Genomic DNA, 18,787 nt, shown 5'->3' with positions numbered 1-18,787 from the left:
GATGAACAATAAAATAAGAGAGCTATCAAGAAAATCTAAGACCATAACATCACCAAACTAAAGTTCAACACCACAGAAAGATATACCTACTGCCGCCGTGAAGTTGAGAACCCCACCAGCCAGCCCCGCGCCCAGCCACCGTCCCTGCCGAGCCCCTCCCTGTACATCATTAAAACACGAACTTATTCCACTTTATGAGCTTCCAATGCTTCGAGTTTGCTCCTTTCAATATCACTTTGAATTTTTGTGATACTCTCAGATTTTGTTTCAATAGCTCCCAATATGTCTTCCATCTGCTTTTTTGCATCTTCAAAAGCTGCACGAGTAGCTTCCTGGTAGTATAAATTATAAGGCAAATGGTTATCTATTAGAGTGTCAATATATTGATGTTGAAAGTCCTAATATAAATTATTAACCTCACCTTTTCACTCAAAATCTTATTCTCGGTAGATGCAACTTTAAGTTTTCCCATGTGCTCAATAAGTTGTTTTTCCCAAGGTTCCAATTCAACACCAACTTTGCAAGCTCGGAGCAGTGTCTCTCTGTTTCAACTGCTTGTCAATCAATCAAATTGAAAAATATGTTAGACAATGAGTTGCCCAACCACATCAGCTCTAAGACTGCTGCATAAAGTGAATATATGTTCTTTTACACTAATATCTGAGGTATAAACGCAAAATCATATACAACAACATGATTGATTATAAAAGAAATCCACAACAACATGATTGATTATAAATGAAATCCACAACAACATGATTGATTATAATGCTGGGAAGATTAAATCGAACCCATTAAACTTGAAATCAAATCAAACTAGCTCACTTCTCTACATTGTATGACTTGATATGCCACTTAAGTGACAGCTAATGTGACAATTCTTTTATTCCAAGAAGTTCAAAATTTTGGTAATACAGTTGGTACATTAGCTACCATAGAAGCCTATATATATTGTCTTCACTACTCTCATTCGAGGTTAAGAGAATCAATAGAGAATTTTTCAGCATTTTTTTGTTCTGTTTTTTAAAGCATTTTTTTTAGAGTGTTTGTACATGGAGCAAGTCTCCCTTTGTGTAATTTTGTACTTGATACTCAAGAAAGAATAAAGTCTAATCAGCCATTATTTGAGGCTATTCTACCTTGGATGTAGGCTTTTAATTGAGTTGAACCAAGTAATGTGTTTGGTGTATTTTTTTTTTTTAAGTCTTATCATTTTTTATTCTATGTTTCTGCATTACTCTTTCTTGTTTTGTTGTTCTTTAAGGGTGTAGGATTTACACCACATTTCTAAAAGAGACTTGTTTAGTCCATATATAAATAGCAATAATCAGCACACATATCAGATCAGAGCCGAACAAAGCAAGAAAATTAAATAAATTAGACAACAAAATTTATATATACTACATGATACTTTTTAGCAGTTTTACCACTGAAGCTGATCATATAAACATAATCAAAGGTTATAGAACAATTGATACAAAAAAAAAACAGTGGTACAAAGCCATATCCGAATCAAAATAACGTAAATAACATTGCAAATCAGTTTTATAGTAGTGCATCTTACCCTAACAACCTCGTATAGTGAAGGGATCTGTCACATCTTTCCCATGACTAGCTAGAATTTCCTAATTCTCTAAAACATGAAAAATGGGCCACATCAATCCATGATTATTTCTTAGTATTTATAGACACAAGATGATTAATAGCAAGCATGCCTCTTAATGAGACTACGGAATGTATCAAGATGAACTTTGTTCAAATCATTGACAATTTGATGAATCAAGATTCAAAAGTTAACAATGAAGAAATTAGTATCATGCAAGTAAAAGTTAGAAATAAAATCAGTACGCGTGTGTTAAAAAAGGAACAAGCAAATGATTAGAAAAGAATAAGATAATGATTATGTACAACTACCATAGGTACAACTATTTAGTCATAGTTTACTTTTCTCAAGAATGTATAAGAGAGAGGTCTGATGCTTTGAGTCAATACCCTGCACACAAGAATAAGGGGATAAGACATATTCTAATTATTCATCATGCATGCATAAGCCACGACATTAATTTAAAGTAATATTCAATCTATGAATTGCATATACCTAAATTTAATACATTTAAGAGGGAAAATCATAAAAATCTGCCATCTTCCCTTCCTTTCCAACAATAGTATAATATATATTTATATGTAAATGTATATAGTACAAACAATAAACACATGTATTTCAACAAATATATATATTTATTAATATGAAACTGAAAACTAAAAACCATAGATGAGATTTTGAGAAACACACAGAGAAGAAGAACATGACAGCTGGTAGGGCACTTGTCTAGTATTGCTCCACAGAAATTTATCTCAATATACCTGCACATTGTCAAAATTATCAAAGTCTCGCTTAGCAAGTCACTTTCCATTAAGTTGAAATTAAAATAACTCCTAAACTTTCAGGGAAATAGCAGAGAAAAAGTGGGGTACATGATGTACTACCATATAAACCAACTGCTAAAGAACCAAAATATGCCACTTAAAACAGGTTGTGAAATGTGTTTGTATGCTCAATGGTCAAAATGCATGTTTAGAAGAATTGATTGCAGAACTTGAAACTCTGTCAATATGTCATCTTGCATATTTTTTGCGCAATCTTGAATACCTCAAAACTTGTTCCCATGGAAATTTTCCACTGCAATGAAGATAAATTTCTAAGAAAAATATGGAAGGAATAAAAAATTACTCAATAAATGTCTAAACAAATAAGAGTTGCAGTATGTTATCATTTATTTATTAAATCTATTTCAAATCAACACTTACAAAGCATAATAGTTTAAACAGAAATAAAACATAACAGGTAAAAAAAATTCCATATTTTACTCACAAGTTTATATAGTGATAACCCTCGGATATTTCCAACGAGGGAATGTGAGGTAGAAAGTCATTCCCCACAAACAAACACATCAAAACAAAATCATCAATTAGGCACTCCAAATCTCCTTTAACATCTGGGATTCCCATAGCATATGCTAAATACTCCCTAAGGATCCAAATATGGAGAAACTGTACAGAAGATGGAAATATATATTAGAAATAATACGGAATTCTTATGGCCAAAACACACAAATCTAAGCATGTAAACCCAAATATGAAGTATCAGATTATAAGAATGCTTTAGACTAACACTAGAAGTTTCAAAGTGGTAATCAAATTATCTAAAAAAAACAAGATGTGAAATTTGGGAGTATCAAATTAGAAATATTGGCAGGGGGCAGAAAATTTACCTGAAATCTCTGGTTCAAGATATGGTCATTTAGATTCTCTTTTGAAAAGCCCTTCATATTTTTCCCATTCCTCTCCTTGGATTTTACATATTTATTCTTCATGACACCATACATATACAAAAAAATAAAATAACAATAAAGGATGATGATGATGAGAAAACTACAGGAATCTTCTTATATATATAAAAGAACAAAAGAAAAATAACTTGCTCATCACAAACCTCTCTCAAGACAAAAAAAAATGGACTTCGTGGGATGCTAGTGCAAGCATGATAAGATCTGCATCCTAAATCAAATTCAAATGTTAACATCTTTCAATATCCTGTATTGAGTAAATCGGTTCTAGTCTAAATGAAAGGAATCATCAAATTACCAATCCATATAGACAATGCCTTGTATTTGGATCAAATCCAGGCAGGTTTCTTTGCAAACGAATGTATGACATTATCTTATGCTCCCCCTCGCCAGGTACGCTGGCCTCCAAAAGAATGACCTGCAGAATCCTCATGTTAATAAGTGAGAATCGATATGCACTAAAAAAAAGAGAGAATTAAATAAATGGGTAAGATCATGACAGTTACCTTGATTCCCTGCCACTTTGTATCCCCATTCATTCTCAAGTATATGTAAACGTGAAGTACTGAAGATAGCAATGCCATGAATTCAGACCCGGGTGTGATGACATTTGAATCAAGTTTACCAGAATTTTCCATTAAATCATCCTCAAGCTTCACTATCTGAGCAGCCTGAAAAATAATAAAAAAGAGTTACTTCATTACAGGAAATTAAAAAGAAAAGGCAACCGAAACATATGTTCCCTATTATTGAGTATGATCTTCCTTGAAGTCAGTGCACATGGAAAAATATTTTTGAAAGAACTCAAGAAACCATTATGTTAGTTGAAGTCTTTCTCTCCTTTCAGATGCTAGCTATTTAAGGAGTCTTAGTTCAGCTTGGTTTCATGATGAGAGTTTTGTGAGTTCAACAGAAGTAGTGCTCCCTTTAGAGTGTTATGTTCTTCTACTAAAGTTGTTTTGATAGAGAGGTTTGCGTCTTTAAATATTGTACACGGTGTAATTGTTTAAGTATTGATCAATAAAACAAGAAAGCCACATTGGCAGTTCCTCCGTGGAAGTAAGCTCTTCAAAGAGCTGAACCACATATATACTTGTGCATATATTGCCATTTACATCTTGCTAGTTTACACTACTCTCATTGTTCTTGTAATACGTCCTTGATTGTGTTTTGAATGAGTGTTGGATCTTAAAACACTACCCCAATCATAACAAATAACAGAGGCAATTTTCAGAGCTCAAAGACAACAAAACTCACCTCCTCAGCTGCATCCTTAGCAGTCTTGAAATGCCGTGACCTTTGCTGGTTCATCTTAGATCGAGGCGCAACACCATCTACAGAAAATAAATCCAAAACAGAAACTTTCAATCAACAATTTACAAGCCAAACAAAGGTAACTTCAACTCAAACGCAAACTAATTATCTAGTACCCACCAATTTAGAGATACTTGTCATTAATTAAAAAAAGTGCAAATAAACGAGAAGTAATACAAAGGCTATTGACAATGATCAGTACCTGGACACGTTTTCTCAAGATTAAAGCTTCATGAGATCCCACGACTTCTAAAAAGTGATTCATCCTTTCCAAATTTACCTATGAATTTTTATGAAATATAATAAATAAATAAAATGTAAACTTGATATCCACCAACTCCTTGTCCAGAAGGTGCACCTTGCGTTGGGCCATAGTTATTATAGTCTTCCCTCGTACCACCCTGCTGCCTAGGAGGTACATAGTTCCTTTGATCTCCCTGTTGGAATTCCCTCTGTTGTTGAGGATAAAAATTTCCTGAACCCCCCTGGTTGTAGTTTCCCTGATATGAAGGGGTTGAACCTCCACTTCCCTGGTCGTATGGATTCCTCCCACCAGGAGCATTGATTGGCATATGATCCCTTTGTTCCCCTTGTCCAGGAGGTCCATAATTCTGTTGGGATGGATAACTTTGTGGAGGTCCATAGTTCCTTCCACCTCCTTGCATAGGACCCTATTGACCGTATGAGGGATTTCCCTGCTGATTTGGCACTGGTCCTCCCGGCTGATCTTGTCTTGGTTGGTTTGGATGCTGATTGCAGTCACCATATCTTCCAGTCTGCCTACCATATTGAATTGGCGGTGGCCTTGGAATGATTGTTCCATCAATGTATTTATCCCCTGACAATTGAAGAGAAAGTCTCAGGTTTTTCTATTTTCATTTTTTTTTTAATCCTACAGCACTTGAATAAATAAATAAGTGCTACACAGGTCCAACTATAGTCTATGATATAATCTAGTTCTCTAAAAATCATTGGATATAAATGCAATTGAGTACACAATAAATAGATATTGTAACAAACAAACAAAAGTTCATGTTAAATACCTCCATACTCCTTGTTTTGTGGATCGATGTAAGAATCAGGGAGTACAAAGATAACTCCAGGTAGACATGTTCAAGGCAAAAATTTAAGATCATGACTATTGAACTTCCATAAACTTTCGATAGTAAACTTTTGTGTCACATTAAACTACCATTAAACTTCTCTGACTCTTCTTCGGTCATTACAGCTTGAAAGCCTGTGTAAGTTGTTGTGCTACAAGCATAAATTTTATTTTTTGCCTCTTCCATACTGTATCCAAGAAAGCAATTATTACAAGGCTAAATTATTTTGAATACAAATCTAATCTGGAGTACAAAACTAATAACATGTTACATGTCTTGAGACATAAAAGAATTTGCATAGGCCCTTCAAACTAACGTAAATGAAAGCAAATTATTATTATTTTTATATAAAAAAAATAAAGAAATAGAAGACAAACCTAGTATCATAATCAATTTATTATCCAACTATTCAAATTTTCTCTCCATCAACAGGGCAACATAAAATCTTTTTCCAAAAATCGGTGCCAGGCCGCTGAAAACCAAAAATTTATATGAATCATTTTGCTAACTAGCTCTTTCAGTACAAAACAAAAACATGTTTAAAATGAAAAGATTCATGACATGTAGCGATGTAGTAAAGAAACAAAGATGAAAACATTTTAAAAAAATGTAATCCCATTCAGGCCACCCCAACCCTAGGAAGAAAAAGTTATAACACATACATCCAAATAATTCAAAACATAAATATATAAATGAATAAGAAAAGAAAAAAGAAAAGCCCATTTGATAATCATTTACCCTGGTAAATAATGAACAGAAAGATACCAATAAAAGGCATTACCCAAAGAAATAGAATTCATGAAAATTTCTGCTCATTTCTAATCTTATAAATACAATAATAGAAGAAAAAAGAAGAAAAAAAGGGGAACATATACCATATAATATATATATAGACAGAGAAAGGGTGACATTAGACTTGATGTTTAAGCCCCTGGCACAGGTTTCCTCATAGGTACAAACCATTTCTTCAGGGGAAGGTTTATGGTCCTTGGGGAAATCCATGACGATGAGCCAGTGGTTGTAGTCACATCCCTCGAACAGTATCGTGTCGGGCCCAATTTCGTTGTTCTGGTTGTTGCTATTACCGTATGCTAATCGGGCAGACAAGAGCGAGAGAGACGACGATCTGAACTGGCGAGATTGATGGAGCAGAGGCCATGAATGCTCTACCAAAGTAGGGAAATCTACCGAAATGAAGCCCTGGAGTGGAGGTGATGAGGAAGATGGTGCAGAAATTGCAGAAGTGGTGGCAAGAGAGCGACCGAGTGTGGAGATGGTACTGCTGATAGTTCGGCGGAGGCGGAGAGAGGTCAGCGCCATGGATGCTTTTTGCAGTGGTGATGTAGTGTAGAGTCCAAGAACTTTACTTAGCTAGTTAAATAGTAGTATTATAGTATTATTAGTATTATCTTTATGACTGTGGATTTTTGGTTCAGACTGTGAATTATTTGGACACTCATAGTAGTACTTGTAGATTTTCTAAGTTTAACCTATAGTTTAAGAATATTAATTTTAACCTAAGGTTTGATTAATATGGCTGATGTTGAGGATAATATTTATTATACTATAAGGTTTAGATAAGAACCAATAGGATTTTAAGCACATGTTATGTATGGGTGATTAAGGATTAAGTATTTTGAGGATTAAATTTAATAAGGGTAAAGTTTGAATGCTCTAAGGTCAGTCAGCAGCTTTGAAAATGTTTGAGGGCTTAGTCAATGTAGAGTCCAAGAACTTTACTTAGCTAATTGTTTAGTAGTATTATAGTATGTTTAGTGTTATCATTGTTACTTTGGATTTTTGGTTCAGACCGGGAGTTATTTGGACACTCATAGTAGTACTTATAGATTTTCTAAGTTTAACCTATAGTTTAAGAATATTAAGTATAACCTAAGGTTTGATTAATGTGTCTGATATTAAGGATTATATTATTATATTATAAGGTTTAGACATCAACCAATAGGATTTTAAGCACATGTTTTGAATGGTAATTAAGGATTAAGTATTTTTGAGGATTAAAATAAATAAGGGTAAAAGTTTGAATGTATAGGGTCAGTCAGCAGCTTTGAGCACGTTGAGGGCTTAGTCAAGGCTGTTTACTCCATTCAAACTCAGCTAAAAATGTGTAAATTCGTGTTTAAATATTCAGCGTATGCCGATATGTCGCAGCTATAGGGGGCGATATGTCGCAGCACGTAGATACGGAAAACACGAATCGATGCACGGTCGCCTCGGGAACAAAGGTCCAGGCGATATATCGCCTATAGGGGGCGATATATCGCCTCCACCAGCATAAATTCAAATACATTTGAATTCTTTTCCCTTCAGCCATTCAAACTCCTTCAACAGTCCAGCATCTTCTGAACGAGTCTTCAGCCTCTGCTGAACGATTATTCAAATGATTTTCACTTAAAAAGCCATTATTTTTATTCAAGTAAAATCAAGATATTTTCATTCCCAAACTCTATAAATAGGACCTAGTACCCAGCCATCATTCACCATTTGCTCTAAGTTCAGAGGCTGCTAGTGTTAAGTGAGTGTAAGAGTGTAAACACTTGGTTTGGGGAAAAACTATAAGCTTAAACATCATAAGCTTATCAAACACTTGGGAAGTAAGTGAGTGCTATAGTATTTCGGTGGATGTTAGATTGATCTTGCAATCTTTGAGGTAAACCCAAAACTCTAGTTCTTTTCTGTATTTTTATGTTATTTCCTTTCTCAAAACCTTCTACTCAGTCCCCTAACCTTATTCTTATTTTGGTTAGGGAATCCAAGCTTTTAAGCATATAAGTTGGAGTGTTCCAACAATCCCAACTCAGTCCATAATCTCGGTAACTTTGGTAAGGAAAATAGGCTAGAATCTACATGTTTATGATTATGCTATTTTATGTGTTATGTTTTCATATGTTATATGTTATTGATGTGTATGTTGTAGGCTTGGGCATATGCCTATTTGACTAACAAGACCCCAAAAGGATTGTGGGCATAAGCCTATTTAGCTGGTAGGACCCCACTAATCTCATGGGCATAAGCTTGTTTAGTCTATGGGACCCCAAGTAATAATGGCCATTATAATAAGTGAATTATGTGTTATGATATGTCTTTATATTTTCTTATGAAATTATGTATATGACTATGTGTTAGGTTTTCCTTGCTGGGCATTAGGCTCACTCCTTTCTGTTTATGTGCAGGAAAATAAGTTTAGAGGCTGTAAGATTCGTGACGCTTGGAGGATGTGTATCGATGATGAATGGAGTCAAGGGGCCGAGCGTTATTCGATTCGAGGATGTAGTCTCACTTCTTATGTTTTTAATGGTTTTACATGTATTTTCCGCATTATTATGTAATGTCTTTTATTTTAAATCATCTTTTTTTTTTAAAGACAATGGGATCCCAAAATCCTTCTTAGTATTCTGTTTCTTTGTAAATAACTCTTATTTTCAAGTTACTCAATAAATTATGGTATTTTCGTAAAATGTAAGTTTTTATGTATAGTTTCGATAATGGTCCAATTAGTCTAGATTAGTGGGTCATTACAGTTGGTATCAGAGCAAACGGTTCCTTCGCATGAAGTTCTCCTCGATACACATGCTCAAAGCTCCGAATCGGACCGCCAAGTAAGTGTTTAAGTTACAAGTTACAAGTTACTTTGTCTATGTGTATAGCTAACAACTTTAGTGTTTATGTTTCAGTTAAAAATGAATGGAGCTTTAACCTACCAAGATATCCGAGCCATTAAGGCCTTAAAAAGAATAAGGGAGCCAAGAAACACCGTAGGAGCCTTAGAAAGGATTACACGAAGGTTGCTTTTGTTTCACCAAGCGATAGGTGGCCTTCAAGAGGATAAACAAATAATGCTAAGATCAACGGAACAATATGTATTAGTGATTAGGTTGTTTAAAGATTTCCATCCTGTAATAGCAGCCTTAGAAGAAATATGGGAAGAAATGAATGATGAGGATGAATCACCATTAGCAATGAGATACTATTTCCTCTTAGTTAGGTTCACCGCAAAATTTGAATTTCAATTCACCAATGAGCAAAAGAATAGGATTCTCACAAACCTTCCTAGAGGGAATTTTGATGCTCATGATAATGATGACTATGAGGCAATAGATGATGATATGTTAGATGACGGATCGGATGTAGAAGATCCCGATTTTTAGATTAGAAGATTTCAAATGTTTGTTTTATTTTGATTGTAATAAGTGAAATTATTTTTCCAAATGAATAAACATGCTATTTGAATATCATGTGTGAGTTTGAAATTTTTTTTTTTTTCAATCATAATAAATACTAAATAAAATGAATAATGACTGAGTTCGGTGAGGGTGGATACGAATCAATGAACCTGGTTTCCTTGTTGAGAGTTAGGGGGCCTTAGTAGTGGGAACGATTTTACTGATCCCAGCCCTCCCTCAATATGGTTAACTTTGGAACAAAGATAAGTTTCGAGCCTAAGAATTAAGTCATATAGGATTATTAGAAACACACTTAGAAAATAAAGATGACTTGTTTTTCTAAGTATAGAAACCCACTCTAATAATAAATAAAGACCTATATAATTTTTCATAAAAAGTCATAATAAATAGGTCCGAGATATGTTTGTTTAGAATAAGTTTTTGCCTTAGAGCCTATTAGGAAAAGTTCTAACATGTTTCTTTCAACTGTTAGAACTCTGCTACGATGTCTCTCCGAAGATCCGCACGCACCAACGGAAACGCCTCCAACGATGTTCCAGCGACCAATGCGGTCCCTACCGTTCGCCGAAGGAGAGTACGTGTTACTGCTCGCCGCAACGCACCGGCACAGCCAGCTGACAACACTGCAGAGATTGCCAGACTACGACAGCAAGTCGAGGAACTTCTGCAGCAACAACGCCAACAGGCTCAATCTCAGCCTCAGCCTCCGCCACAGCCGCAGCCGCAGCCACAGCCAATGGCCCCAGCACCCCAACAAGTTGGTCCGTATGGGGGATGGCCTATGACGAACTACGCTCCTTATCCTGTTCAGCACATGGAGCCAGTGTACGAGAGGTTCCGCAAGCAGCACGCTCCGAACTTCGAAGGGACTACGGACCCCTTTGAAGCAGAAGAATGGCTAAGGAATGTGGAGCCGATCCTAGCCCACATGAACCTTAGTAATGCAGACCGCATATCCTGCGTCTCATCTTTCCTCAAGAAAGATGCCAGGATATGGTGGGACTTGGTCCAGCAATCCCACGATGCTGCCACCATGACGTGGACCCGATTTGTGGAGCTCTTCCACAAGAAGTACTACAATTCAGCAGTGCTTGCTACAAGAGTTGAGGAGTTCACCAATCTGAAGCAAGGGAATTTAACAGTGGCGGAATATGCTCGTCAGTTCGATCGCTTAGCGAAGTTCGCAGCAGAGTTGGTTCCAACCGACTATCTAAGGGTGAACACGTTTGTTAGAGGACTTCGCCCGAAGATCGAGATGGGGGTTAAACTAGCGAACCCGGGAAACACTTCATATGCCGACGTTCTTGAGACGGCAATTGAAGTAGAAAGGTTGCAAGCCAACGTGAGCAAAGAAGAAGCCAGCAAGCCGGAACCTAGACAGCAGAGCCAACCTCAGGCCAGTCGGAACAACAATCAGTCCAGCAATAGTCAGTCCAACAACAACGGTAACGGACAGAAGAGAAGGCATCCTGACAACAAGCAAGTCGACAACAATAAAAGGGCACGACCAAATAATGGGGGAAATAAGTCAAACTACGTGGAATACCCGTCCTGTGCCAAATGTCAGAAGAAGCACCCCGGAGAATGCCGTGCCAACACCAAGGAGTGTTTCAATTGTGGTCAAGAGGGGCATCGCAAGAAAGATTGTCCTCAGCAAAAGCCGGAAGGAAAGAAGGACGAAAGATGGTTCCTGCTCGGGTTTTTGCTTTAACCCAAGGAGAGGCGGATGCTAGCAACAAGGTGGTCACAGGTCAGGTTTCCATCCTCAATAAATTTTGTAATGTATTATTTGATTCGGGGGCCACCCATTCGTATATTTCGTTAGGAATGATAGATAAACTAGACAAACCTAGTGAAAGATTTATAACTAGGTTTGCAACCGAGTTGCCTTCGGGGAAAGTAGTTCTATCATCACGAATTGTACGAGGCGTACCAATCAAGATTGAGGACAAGGAACTAGAAGGAGACCTGATAGAGCTGGTGATCAAAGACTTCGACGTCATACTAGGCATGGATTGGCTAGCACGGCATGGCGCAACGATCGACTGCAGACGCAAGAAGGTGATGTTCGAGACTCCTGACGGCCAGAAACTGTGCTTCATGGGACAAGCTTCAGGACTACGCACACCGCTAGTGTCATCTATCAAAGCTCAGAGAATGATGGAGAAAGGATGCCAAGCGTTCTTAGCCAGCATCACGAATGTGGAGAAGGAGACATCACTCAAAGTTGGAGATGTTCGGGTTATACAAGAATTTCCAGAAGTTTTCCCCGATGACTTGCCGGGATTGCCGCCAACTAGAGAAATAGACTTCACGATAGAATTAGTACCCGGCACCGAGCCTATCTCTAAGGCACCATACCGGATGGCACCTACGGAACTCAAGGAGTTAAAGACGCAGCTACAAGAACTCCTAGACTTGGGTTTCATTAGGCCAAGCCATTCACCGTGGGGAGCTCCGGTACTAGTCGTGAAGAAGAATGACGGAAGTATGCGCATGTGCATAGACTACCGAGAGCTGAATAAAGTAACAATTAAGAACAAATACCCGCTACCTCGGATTGATGATTTGTTTGATCAACTCCGAGGCGCGACTGTATTTTCTAAGATCGATCTACGGTCCGGGTATCATCAGCTCAAGGTAAAGGGAGAAGATATCCCCAAGACAGCCTTTAGGACTCGTTATGGACATTACGAGTTCTTGGTTATGTCTTTTGGTCTTACTAACGCGCCAGCCGCGTTTATGGACTTAATGAATAGGGTCTTCAAGGACTACTTGGATAAATTCGTCGTTGTGTTCATCGACGACATTTTAATTTACTCCAAGGATGAAGTGGAGCACGAGGAACACTTGAGGATGATTTTGACGTGATTGAAGGAGCACCAACTCTACGCGAAGTTCAAGAAATGCGAGTTTTGGCTCTCACAAGTGGCGTTCCTCGGGCACATCATATCGAGAGACGGAGTTGCAGTAGATCCATCGAAGGTAGAGGCCGTGAAGGATTGGCCTAGACCAAAGAACGCGTCGGAAGTAAGAAGCTTCTTAGGGCTAGCAGGTTACTATAGAAAGTTTGTAGAGGGCTTTTCTAAGATAGCCACTCCACTCACCAACCTGACCCGGAAGCAACAAAAGTTTAACTGGAGTGATAAGTGTGAGGAAAGCTTCCAGTTGCTTAAGGATAAGCTTTGCTCAACACCAGTACTTAGTGTCCCAACACCCAATGACAAGTTCGTTGTTTACTGTGATGCATCAAAGTTAGGATTGGGATGCGTACTGATGCAAAATGACAAGGTGATAGCCTACGCGTCACGTCAGTTAAAGGAGTATGAACAACGCTATCCAACTCACGATATGGAGTTGGCAGCGGTGGTCTTTGCGTTAAAAATCTGGCGCCATTATCTTTACGGAGAACGGTGCGAGATTTATACGGACCACAAAAGTTTAAAATACTTCTTTACTCAGAAGGAGCTTAACATGAGGCAGCGCCGGTGGTTGGAATTAGTAAAGGATTACGACTGCGAAATCCTATACCACCCGGGGAAGGCAAACGTAGTTGCCGATGCACTTAGTCGAAAATGTTATGGGAACTTAGCAGCCTTATCCGGAATAGAAAAGCCACTGCAACAGGAGCTTATCAGTGCCGGAATAGAAGTGGTTGTAGGCAAGTTGGCTAACTTGTCTATCCAATCGAATATGCTAGAAGACATACAGAATGGTCAGAGACATGATGATTCACTAGCAACGCACATGGATGCAGTCAGAGAAGGCAAGACTACATATTTCTCAATATCCAGTCAAGGTTTATTGAGATATAAGGATCGGGAATGCGTGCCAGACGATCAAAGTATTAAGAAGACGATCCTAGAAGAAGCGCACAACACCCCATACTCGGTTCATCCAGGGTCTACCAAGATGACTCATGACATCAAGGCAGTCTATTGGTGGCCAGGGATGAAGAAGGACATAGCGGAATATGTATCTAAGTGTCTGGTATGCCAGCAAGTGAAGGCGGAGCATCAGCGGCCTGCAGGATTATTGCAACCGCTTAGCATACCGGAGTGGAAGTGGGACGATATAGCCATGGACTTCGTGACGGGTCTGCCAAAGACAAATAAGCAGCATGATTCTGCTTGGATAGTCATAGATAGACTAACCAAGTCGGCTCATTTTCTGCCTGTTAAGACTTCTTATACGGCAGACCAATATGCAGACATCTACATCCAAGAGATTGTACGATTGCATGGAATCCCCAAGACGATAGTATCAGATAGAGGATCAGTGTTTACGTCAAGATTTTGGAGAAGCTTACAGCAAGCCATGGGTACTAAGTTAAGTCTTAGTACAGCTTTCCATCCTCAGACAGATGGGCAGTCAGAGCGTACGATTCAGATTTTAGAGGATATGCTACGCGCATGTGTACTTGACTTCGGAGGATCGTGGAACAAGTACTTACCGCTGATCGAGTTCTCGTACAACAATAGCTACCAGTCGACGATCGAGATGGCACCTTATGAGTTGCTATATGGAAGAAGGTGCCGATCACCGTTGCATTGGGACGAGGTAGGAGAAAGGCAGCTTCTAGGGCCCGAAGCTGTTAGGCAAGCTCAAGAAGCAGTAACGCTTATTAGACAGCGTATGCTTGCTGCTCAAAGCCGACAGAAAAGCTATGCAGATACCAAGAGACGCGATGTGGAGTTCCAAGTTGGAGATCAAGTCTTCCTGAAGATATCTCCTATGAAGGGTGTCAAGCGGTTCGGGAAGAAAGGCAAGCTCAGTCCCCGATTCTTAGGTCCTTTTGAGATATTGGACAAAGTGGGACCAGTTGCGTATAGACTAGCCCTACCGCCAGCACTAGCCGATAGTCACAACGTCTTCCACATCTCGATGTTACGCAAGTATGTGTCAGACCCATCTCACGTCCTCAAGTACGATACCATAGCACTCCAGAAAGACTTAAGTTACGAGGAACGACCGGTTAGCATCCTAGATAGGGGGATGAAGCAGTTACGGTCCAAGAGCTTTCCTATAGTTAAAGTCCTATGGAGCAATAGTTCTGAACGCGAGGCAACGTGGGAGTTGGAAGAGGACATGCAGAGCCGGTATCCGGAATTATTTGGTAAGTAAATTTCGAGGACGAAATTCTTTTTAGTAGGGGAGAATTGTAGAGTCCAAGAACTTTACTTAGCTAATTGTTTAGTAGTATTATAGTATGTTTAGTGTTATCATTGTTACTTTGGATTTTTGGTTCAGACCGGGAGTTATTTGGACACTCATAGTAGTACTTATAGATTTTCTAAGTTTAACCTATAGTTTAAGAATATTAAGTATAACCTAAGGTTTGATTAATGTGTCTGATATTAAGGATTATATTATTATATTATAAGGTTTAGACATCAACCAATAGGATTTTAAGCACATGTTTTGAATGGTAATTAAGGATTAAGTATTTTTGAGGATTAAAATAAATAAGGGTAAAAGTTTGAATGTATAGGGTCAGTCAGCAGCTTTGAGCACGTTGAGGGCTTAGTCAAGGCTGTTTACTCCATTCAAACTCAGCTAAAAATGTGTAAATTCGTGTTTAAATATTCAGCGTATGCCGATATGTCGCAGCTATAGGGGGCGATATGTCGCAGCACGTAGATACGGAAAACACGAATCGATGCACGGTCGCCTCGGGAACAAAGGTCCAGGCGATATATCGCCTATAGGGGACGATATATCGCCTCCACCAGCATAAATTCAAATACATTTGAATTCTTTTCCCTTCAGCCATTCAAACTCCTTCAACAGTCCAGCATCTTCTGAACGAGTCTTCAGCCTCTACTGAACGATTATTCAAATGATTTTCACTTAAAAAGCCATTATTTTTATTCAAGTAAAATCAAGATATTTTCATTCCCAAACTCTATAAATAGGACCTAGTACCCAGCCATCATTCACCATTTGCTCTAAGTTCAGAGGCTGCTAGTGTTAAGTGAGTGTAAGAGTGTAAACACTTGGTTTGGGGAAAAACTATAAGCTTAAACATCATAAGCTTATCAAACACTTGGGAAGTAAGTGAGTGCTATAGTATTTCGGTGGATGTTAGATTGATCTTGCAATCTTTGAGGTAAACCCAAAACTCTAGTTCTTTTCTGTATTTTTATGTTATTTCCTTTCTCAAAACCTTCTACTCAGTCCCCTAACCTTATTCTTATTTTGGTTAGGGAATCCAAGCTTTTAAGCATATAAGTTGGAGTGTTCCAACAATCCCAACTCAGTCCATAATCTCGGTAACTTTGGTAAGGAAAATAGGCTAGAATCTACATGTTTATGATTATGCTATTTTATGTGTTATGTTTTCATATGTTATATGTTATTGATGTGTATGTTGTAGGCTTGGGCATATGCCTATTTGACTAACAAGACCCCAAAAGGATTGTGGGCATAAGCCTATTTAGCTGGTAGGACCCCACTAATCTCATGGGCATAAGCTTGTTTAGTCTATGGGACCCCAAGTAATAATGGCCATTATAATAAGTGAATTATGTGTTATGATATGTCTTTATATTTTATTATGAAATTATGTATATGACTATGTGTTAGGTTTTCCTTGCTGGGCATTAGGCTCACTCCTTTCTGTTTATGTGCAGGAAAATAAGTTTAGAGGCTGTAAGATTCGTGACGCTTGGAGGATGTGTATCGATGATGAATGGAGTCAAGGGGCCGAGCGTTATTCGATTCGAGGATGTAGTCTCACTTCTTATGTTTTTAATGGTTTTACATGTATTTTCCGCATTATTATGTAATGTCTTTTATTTTAAATCATCTTTTGTTTTTAAAGACAATGGGATCCCAAAATCCTTCTTAGTATTCTGTTTCTTTGTAAATAACTCTTATTTTCAAGTTACTCAATAAATTATGGTATTTTCGTAAAATGTAAGTTTTTATGTATAGTTTCGATAATGGTCCAATTAGTCTAGATTAGTGGGTCATTACAGTCAAGGTTGTTTACTCAATTTGAATTAAGCTAAAAATGTGTAATTTCGTGTTTAAATAATCAGCGTATGCCGATATATCGCAGCTATATGGGGCGATATATCGCAACACGTAGATACGGAAAACACGAAACGATGCACGTTTGCCTCGGGCATAATGGTCAAGGCGATATATCGCCTATAGGGGGCAATATATCGCCTCCTTCAGCATATTTTGAATGTTTTTGAATTCGTTTTCCATTCAACCATTCAACCTCTTGATAAGTCCAACACCTTTTTGAACGAGTCTTCAGCCTCTGCTGAACGATAATTCAAAATATTTTCACCTAAAAAGCCATTATTTTTATTCAAGTAAAATTAAGATCATTTCATTCCTAAACTCTATAAATAGGACCTAGTACCCAGCCATTATTCACCTTTTACTCTAAGTTCAGAGGCTGCAAGTTGCTAGGTGAGTGTGAGAGTTAAACACTTGGGTGGGGAAATCATAAGCTTGATCATCATAAGCTTATCAAACACTTGGGGAAGTAAGGTTTCATAGTATTTCGGTTCAAGGTTTAGATTGGTCTTACAAGTCTTCAAGGTAACCCAAAACTCTAGTTCATTTCTGTACTTGTTCTTTTAAGTTCTCATAGTCTTCTACTCAGCCACTAACCTTAATCTTTATTTTGGTTAGGAAATCTAAGTTCTTGAGCAAAAAGGTTTTGGTAATTATGTTTCTCAAAGGTTTAGTCCTTCCATTCCTTTCATTTCTCTTTTTCTTCTATAGACTCACCCTTTCATAATGGTTATTAGGAGTGTTCCAAAGTCCCAACGCTGTCCTCTTATCCCGGTAACTTTGGTAAGGAAAATAGGATAGAATCTATATGTTATATGCTTATGTTATCTTATGTTTTATGCTATGAAATATGTTATAAAATATGTTATGAAATATGTATGTTTGTAGGCTTGGGCATATGACCCATTTGACTAACAAGCCCCAAATAGATTATGGGCATATGACCTACTTAGCTAGTAGGACCCCACTAATCTAATGGGCATATGACTTGTTTAGTCTATGGGACCCCAAGTAATAATGGTCATTATAGTATGTGTATAATATAAGTGTAATGTTATGTTATGATATGTTTTTATGTTTCTTATGAAATTTATGTATATGAACTATGTGTTAGATTTTTCCTTGCGGGGCATTAGGCTCATTCCTTTTTGTTTACATGTGCAGGAAAATAGCTATAGTGGTGGTAAGGTTCATGGATGCTTGGGGAATGTGTATCAGTGATGAATGGATTCAAGGAGTCGTGTAGAGTCCAAGAACTTTACTTAGCTAATTATTTAGTAGTATTATAGTATGTATAGTATTATCTTTGTAACTGTGGATTTTTGGTTCAGACCGGGAATTATTTGGACACTCATAGTAGTACTTATAGACTTTCTAAGTTTAACCTATAGTTTAAGAATATTAATTTTAACCTAAGGTTTGATTATATTACTGATATTAAGAATAATATTTATTATACTATAAGGTTTAGATATCAACCAATAGGATTTTAAGCACATGTTATGAATGGGTGATTAAGGATTAAGTATTTTGAGGATTAAATTAAATAAGGGTAAAATTTGAATGCTTTAAGGTCAGTCAACAGCTTTGAATACGTTGAGGGCTTAGTCAAGGCTGTTTACTCCATTCAAACTTAGCTAAAAATATGTAATTTCGTGTTTAATTAATCAGCGTGTGCCGATATATCGCAGCACGTAGATACGGAAAACACGAGACGATGCACGGTCGCCTCGGGCATACTGGCCCAGGTGATATATCGCCTACAGGGGGCGATATATCACCTCCT

General features: G+C 37.8%; 1 pseudogene; it reads right to left on the bottom strand.

The window, feature by feature from the left end:
- Positions 1 to 2,868: 2,868 nt before the first annotated feature.
- On the bottom strand, positions 2,869 to 7,084 carry LOC133814979 (multiple organellar RNA editing factor 1, mitochondrial-like; annotated as a pseudogene).
- Between the last annotated feature and the right edge of the window lie 11,703 nt (positions 7,085 to 18,787).

This window comes from Humulus lupulus, chromosome 2 (assembly GCF_963169125.1).
Source record: "Humulus lupulus chromosome 2, drHumLupu1.1, whole genome shotgun sequence".
NCBI lineage: Eukaryota > Viridiplantae > Streptophyta > Magnoliopsida > Rosales > Cannabaceae > Humulus > Humulus lupulus.
The sequence above is the reverse complement of the archived record's forward strand: the minus strand, read 5'-3'. Positions and strand labels throughout refer to the sequence as shown.